This window comes from Engystomops pustulosus, chromosome 8, assembly GCF_040894005.1.
Source record: "Engystomops pustulosus chromosome 8, aEngPut4.maternal, whole genome shotgun sequence".
NCBI lineage: Eukaryota > Metazoa > Chordata > Amphibia > Anura > Leptodactylidae > Engystomops > Engystomops pustulosus.
This window is the reverse complement of record NC_092418.1, coordinates 45,160,667-45,168,215: the sequence shown is the minus strand read 5'-3', so window position 1 is coordinate 45,168,215 and position 7,549 is coordinate 45,160,667. Positions and strand designations below refer to the sequence as shown.

The 7,549-nt window shown below is 43.6% G+C and overlaps 1 long non-coding RNA gene across 1 annotated transcript; it reads left to right on the top strand.

Annotated features, from left to right (window-relative positions):
* Positions 1–218: 218 nt before the first annotated feature.
* On the top strand, positions 219–3,668 carry LOC140076211 (uncharacterized). Its single transcript, XR_011849532.1, has 3 exons — positions 219–1,120; positions 1,255–1,369; positions 1,564–3,668. It is a non-coding gene; the product is annotated as an uncharacterized lncRNA (long non-coding RNA).
* Positions 3,669–7,549: the final 3,881 nt, after the last annotated feature.

Here is a 7,549-nt window from a genome sequence, read left to right as displayed (position 1 = left end):
AGCAGGTCAGGCTCTGCCTGACTTGATGGACACCTTGCTGTAAGCAGGGAGGACCTGCCTTCAGGAGCACACCACCTTCCTCAGGGAGAGTCCCTACAGCAGCATCCCCCTGGGACCCATTGAAATCCATGCTCAGTGTGAATCTTAATTTATTGTATATTGTGATTCATTCTGTGCTGCTGCGACACAGTATACGCTGTATGTGCGCTATTGTTAATATTGTACAAACGATTGTAAACTGCTTAGCTCACTCAATACAGCGCTGTAAATGCTTAGTGTGCATCTTTATTGGATGATGTGTTTCAGTCTGTGCTGCGACACAGTATACGCTCTATGTGCGCCATTGTAAATATCGTGTACATGTTGGTAATCCGCTTAGCTCATTCAATAAAGCAAATTGACAATTTCACTGCTTCAGAAATGGTTCCCTCTTGCACCTGACTTTTACTCCAGGATATTGCGTCTTTCAGCGCAGGGCACAAAGAGTAGCAGGTGGAGGGCGTGGGAGCGCTGGGAGGTAAGTTCTTTTAATGATGTTTGATTTGCTTTTATTATATGAATTCAGGGATAACTGTTTGTATGAAAAATTTTGACAAATGACCTGCGGCCATCTTCTGTCCTGTGTCTCCGCCACAGGGACACAGTCACAGGACTGATGAAAGGGCCAGTAGCAATTTAATACTTCATTATAGTCTATGTCCATAAGATTTTTTTGCAAAGGGTTGCAAAATTTTAAATGACATCTAATGACATATTAGCATATATTTTAATAACCCATTTGAATATGAATTATGCTTATTCCGGGAATAGCCGTTTAATAAAGCAGCAAGGTATTGGTTGATATGTTGTAGGTCACAGGCGGCTGTCATAGTGACAATTATGACATCATCGAGTTCTAGCCATATGGTCAGTGGTTCAGGAGCTGCAGTTGTGATTGCGGCTGTGGAGAGGAGATATCACTACTTGCGATTTGCTACGTGTGATTTTAGTGCAAACATGCGTCAACTATTGTTGATTTTGTTGTGTGCGTCATGTGTAGTCTGCCGGCCAACCCCCCCGCCATCAGGAATGGAGGAGGGAAAAGACGGCACCGTCCAGCTCAAGGATCAGGACTTAGTGAGTAAGTGTCCCCCAAGTGTACTAGGTTGTTTCAGATAGCCCTCTACATTGATGCCTACAGATGACATATAAGGGCCAAGCAGATTTCCTTCCTTAATGAAAACCAGTTTAGTAACGTAAGCCCTGTTTCTTTAGGACATCGAAGGTCGTATTTTGAGGAGCTGAAGGAGCATTTCACCGAGATACCAAGGAGCGTCATTTACGGACTGCCCGTTGTCATCATAGTCGTGGCGATGCTGTGCATTTGCAAGTATGTAGTATTTTTCCTTACCTGAGATACACTACTAAGAGATAAAGAAATAGATTCCCTCCTGGAGTCTAGGTCACTAATAGAGATCTGAGACAAGACAGATTTATGCCTAGAGAGATTCAACATTAGACGTCAATTTTGCAGTTCTCTTTTCATATATAAATATTGTAATAATGACATTTTCTTTATTCCAGCCTGTGCACCGAGCCGCCGGACAAGTTCATATACGTCTAGATCTCTGAGCTCCTGATGCCTCCCCATTGACCTTGGCTATGTCCTGACTGCGATTTCGCTTCATCCTTTGGCCTATATCATCCTGCTCTTCGGTTGACGACCTTGCTACAAGTTAGTCACCGCAGAGCACCTACTGACCATTAAAGGGGTTGGCCACATGAATCAAGATTCCCCAACTTCAATCCCCTAGTGATGTTTACATAGTAAAGAGTTTATTTTTTTAACCCCTTACTTTGCAGTTTTACTCAGTTTGTTTGCGGTTTTAGCTGCTATCACTCCGTGATGGTCAGTGTATGATTTCGGGGGGTGGGCAGGGGCAGACACTTCATGATCCCTCTATTTCTCTGTGTGGTGACAATGTGGTTAGACTACAAGGGTACAGGTTTATATACACTTTCATTTAGTTTTTGGACACATAGAAAGAGACAGATCGGAGATGACACGATGAGGTCTATTAGATGCATATTACACATGACTTTCTCCCCTCTACTATCACAGCCATTACATACTGTCAGCTCTACTATATACCTTCCTCCCTCCCTCCCTCTGCCCTGGATAAATAACTTATCTGCCTGTAGCTTGCAGCTTAACTCTCCTCACGCTGTGTTGCTTGCCGGCAGGAAGTCAGTGTCTGTGTCAGTGTGTGAGAGCTCCATCCTGGAATGCAGGGACCCCTGCAGAGAGCAGAGGAAGAGAGAAGCTCCGTAAGGCCTCAGCCATGATGGCTGCCAACGGCAAAGCCAGAAGATACAGGGTCGGAAACCAGGGGCAGCTAAAATTGTGTACACCAGGACTGATAGAGACAGGTTGGAAATATATCTGTGAAATGGTGTATTCTTGTTTATATTGTTTATATTGAATTACAGAATGTGTTATTTTGTTATCCTGAGTACATTTAAGAAACTTGTCTTCATGGGAATACCCCTGTAATGACCTTGATGAACCCTTTTGAGCACCATGATCTGGGAATATGGCCACTCTTGTAGGGTTAAAGGGTGGAGAACTGGCTTAGACTCCCTACTACAGCTGAGGCCACAGCAAAGTATTGCAGAAAGAAATAAAAATTTTATTGAAGGACACAAAAAGAGACCTGCACTAGTTCATTTTATGAAATTATTTTGGGTACCAGTCACTACCTATAAAGCGTACTTATTTGTGAGCTCCATGATCGCACCGACCCAAAGAACAGTAAAATTCTTTCAAACAGAGCCCACAGAAATGTGACACAAATGTGTTTTTTTGTCAATTTCACTGCTTCAGAATTTTTTCCCACCTGTGTTATGACAGTCTGTTCAACAGGCACAAGAGTTTGTCATTGATGGCCATTCAAGAGGGCCTGCCCCTCCGCTCGTTCCTGTGCACCCGCAACCTGAGCAGCACTCAAAGACTCTGTGTCCAGAAACGCCATGATGTAGCGTGCAGTACCTTACGGACAGTCTCAAGAAACTCATGCCATTGGGGTTATCCAGGACACCTGTCTCCTTATAAACTCCTTTAAGGATCTGCCATCTGGTAGGCCAGGAGAAACCTCACTTGGCACAGTTTCAGATTAGTCCTTAACAACCTACAGGACTATGCAACCACAAGTAGACAAAGCAGAAGGGCAGATCTGAATGGGATGCTCTCCGCTCTGCTTGTTAAAAAGCAAAAGCAACAACAACAATGTGGTAGCAAGTGTCTATATCTTTACTGCAAAGATAAAGTGAGAGCATGTCAGGCGATGTCTGACTTGATGGACACCTTGCTGTAAGCAGGGAGGACCTGCCTTCAGGAGCACACCACCTTCCTCAGGGAGAGTCCCTACAGCAGCATCCCCCTGGGACCCATTGAAATCCATGCTCAGTGTGAATCTTAATTTATTGTATATTGTGATTCATTCTGTGCTGCTGCGACACAGTATACGGTGTATGTGCGCTATTGTTAATATTGTACAAACGATTGTAAACTGCTTAGCTCACTCAATACAGCGCTGTAAATGCTTAGTGTGCATCTTTATTGGATGATGTGTTTCAGTCTGTGCTGCGACACAGTATACGCTCTATGTGCGCCATTGTAAATATCGTGTACATGTTGGTAACCCGCTTAGCTCATTCAATAAAGCAAATTGACAATTTCTCTGCTTCAGAAATGGTTCCCTCTTGCACCTGACTTTTACTCCAGGATATTGCGTCTTTCAGCGCAGGGCACAAAGAGTAGCAGGTGGAGGGCGTGGGAGCGCTGGGGGGTAAGTTCTTTTAATGATGTTTGATTTGCTTTTATTATATGAATTCAGGGATAACTGTTTGTATGAAAAATTTTGACAAATGACCTGCGGCCATCTTCTGTCCTGTGTCTCCGCCACAGGGACACAGTCACAGGACTGATGAAAGGGCCAGTAGCAATTTAATACTTCATTATAGTCTATGTCCATAAGATTTTTTTGCAAAGGGTTGCAAAATTTTAAATGACATCTAATGACATATTAGCATATATTTTAATAACCCATTTGAATATGAATTATGCTTATTCCGGGAATAGCCGTTTAATAAAGCAGCAAGGTATTGGTTGATATGTTGTAGGTCACAGGCGGCTGTCATAGTGACAATTATGACATCATCCAGTTCTAGCCATATAGTCAGTGGTTCAGGAGCTGCAGTTGTGATTGCGGCTGTGGAGAGGAGATATCACTACTTGCGATTTGCTACGTGTGATTTTAGTGCAAACATGCGTCAACTATTGTTGATTTTGTTGTGTGCGTCATGTGTAGTCTGCCGGCCAACCCCCCCCCCGCCATCAGGAATGGAGGAGGGAAAAGACGGCACCGTCCAGCTCAAGGATAAGGACTTAGTGAGTAAGTGTCCCCCAAGTGTACTAGGTTGTTTCAGATAGCCCTCTACATTGATGCCTACAGATGACATATAAGGGCCAAGCAGATTTCCTTCCTTAATGAAAACCAGTTTAGTAACATAAGCCCTGTTTCTTTAGGACATCGAAGGTCGTATTTTGAGGAGCTGAAGGAGCATTTCACCGAGATACCTAGGAGCGTCATTTACGGACTGCCGGTTGTCATCATAGTCGTGGCGATGCTGTGCATTTGCAAGTATGTAGTATTTTTCCTTACCTGAGATACACTACTAAGAGATAAAGAAATAGATTCCCTCCTGGAGTCTAGGTCACTAATAGAGATCTGAGACAAGACAGATTTATGCCTAGAGAGATTCAACGTTAGACGTCAATTTTGCAGTTCTCTTTTCATATATAAATATTGTAATAATGACATTTTCTTTATTCCAGCCTGTGCACCGAGCCGCCGGACAAGTTCATATACGTCTAGATCTCTGAGCTCCTGATGCCTCCCCATTGACCTCGGCTATGTCCTGACTGCGATTTCGCTTCATCCTTTGGCCTATATCATCCTGCTCTTCGGATGACGACCTTGCTACAAGTTAGTCACCGCAGAGCACCTACTGACCATTAAAGGGGTTGGCCCCATGAATCAAGATTCCCCAACTTCAATCCCCTAGTGATGTTTACATAGTAAAGAGTTTATTTTTTTAACCCCTTACTTTGCAGTTTTACTCAGTTTGTTTGCGGTTTTAGCTGCTATCACTCCGTGATGGTCAGTGTATGATTTCGGGGGGTGGGCAGGGGCAGACACTTCATGATCCCTCTATTTCTCTGTGTGGTGACAATGTGGTTAGACTACAAGGGTACAGGTTTATATACACTTTCATTTAGTTTTTGGACACATAGAAAGAGACAGATCGGAGATGACACGATGAGGTCTATTAGATGCATATTACACATGACTTTCTCCCCTCTACTATCACAGCCATTACATACTGTCAGCTCTACTATATACCTTCCTCCCTCCCTCCCTCCCTCCCTCTGCCCTGGATAAATAACTTATCTGCCTGTAGCTTGCAGTTTAACTCTCCTCACGCTGTGTTGCTTGCCGGCAGGAAGTCAGTGTCTGTGTCAGTGTGTGAGAGCTCCATCCTGGAATGCAGGGACCCCTGCAGAGAGCAGAGGAAGACAGAAGCTCCGTAAGGCCTCAGCCATGATGGCTGCCAACGGCAAAGCCAGAAGATACAGGGTCGGAAACCAGGGGCAGCTAAAATTGTGTACACCAGGACTGATAGAGACAGGTTGGAAATATATCTGTGAAATGGTGTATTCTTGTTTATATTGTTTATATTGAATTACAGAATGTGTTATTTTGTTATCCTGAGTACATTTAAGAAACTTGTCTTCATGGGAATACCCCTGTAATGACCTTGATGAACCCTTTTGAGCACCATGATCTGGGAATATGGCCACTCTTGTAGGGTTAAAGGGTGGAGAACTGGCTTAGACTCCCTACTACAGCTGAGGCCACAGCAAAGTATTGCAGAAAGAAATAAAAATTTTATTGAAGGACACAAAAAGAGACCTGCACTAGTTCATTTTATGAAATTGTTTTGGGTACCAGTCACTACCTATAAAGCATACTTATTTGTGAGCTCCATGATCGCACCGACCCAAAGAACAGTAAAATTCTTTCAAACAGAGCCCACAGAAATGTGACATAAATGTGTTTTTTTGTCAATTTCACTGCTTCAGAATTTTTTCCCACCTGTGTTATGACAGTCTGTTCAACAGGCACAAGAGTTTGTCATTGATGGCCATTCAAGGGGGCCTGCCCCTCCGCTCGTTCCTGTGCACCCGCAACCTGAGCAGCACTCAAAGACTCTGTGTCCAGAAACGCCATGATGTAGTGTGCAGTACCTTACAGACAGTCTCAAGAAACTCATGCCATTGGGGTTATCCAGGACACCTGTCTCCTTATAAACTCCTTTAAGGATCTGCCATCTGGTAGGCCAGGAGAAACCTCACTTGGCACAGTTTCAGACTAGTCCTTAACAACCTACAGGACTATGCAACCACAAGTAGACAAAGCAGAAGGGCAGATCTGAATGGGATGCTCTCCGCTCTGCTTGTTATAAAGCAAAAGCAACAACAACAACAACAATGTGGTAGCAAGTGTCTATATCTTTACTGCAAGGACAAAGTGAGAGCAGGTCAGGCGATGCCTGACTTGATGGACACCTTGCTGTAAGCAGGGAGGACCTGCCTTCAGGAGCACACCACCTTCCTCAGGGAGAGTCCCTACAGCAGCATCCCCCTGGGACCCATTGAAATCCATGCTCAGTGTGAATCTTAATTTATTGTATATTGTGATTCATTCTGTGCTGCTGCGACACAGTATACGGTGTATGTGCGCTATTGTTAATATTGTACAAACGATTGTAAACTGCTTAGCTCACTCAATACAGCGCTGTAAATGCTTAGTGTGCATCTTTATTGGATGATGTGTTTCAGTCTGTGCTGCGACACAGTATACGCTCTATGTGCGCCATTGTAAATATCGTGTACATGTTGGTAACCCGCTTAGCTCATTCAATAAAGCAAATTGACAATTTCTCTGCTTCAGAAATGGTTCCCTCTTGCACCTGACTTTTACTCCAGGATATTGCGTCTTTCAGCGCAGGGCACAAAGAGTAGCAGGTGGAGGGCGTGGGAGCGCTGGGGGGTAAGTTCTTTTAATGATGTTTGATTTGCTTTTATTATATGAATTCAGGGATAACTGTTTGTATGAAAAATTTTGACAAATGACCTGCGGCCATCTTCTGTCCTGTGTCTCCGCCACAGGGACACAGTCACAGGACTGATGAAAGGGCCAGTAGCAATTTAATACTTCATTATAGTCTATGTCCATAAGATTTTTTTGCAAAGGGTTGCAAAATTTTAAATGACATCTAATGACATATTAGCATATATTTTAATAACCCATTTGAATATGAATTATGCTTATTCCGGGAATAGCCGTTTAATAAAGCAGCAAGGTATTGGTTGATATGTTGTAGGTCACAGGCGGCTGTCATAGTGACAATTATGAACTCATCGAGTTCTAGCCATATAGTCAGT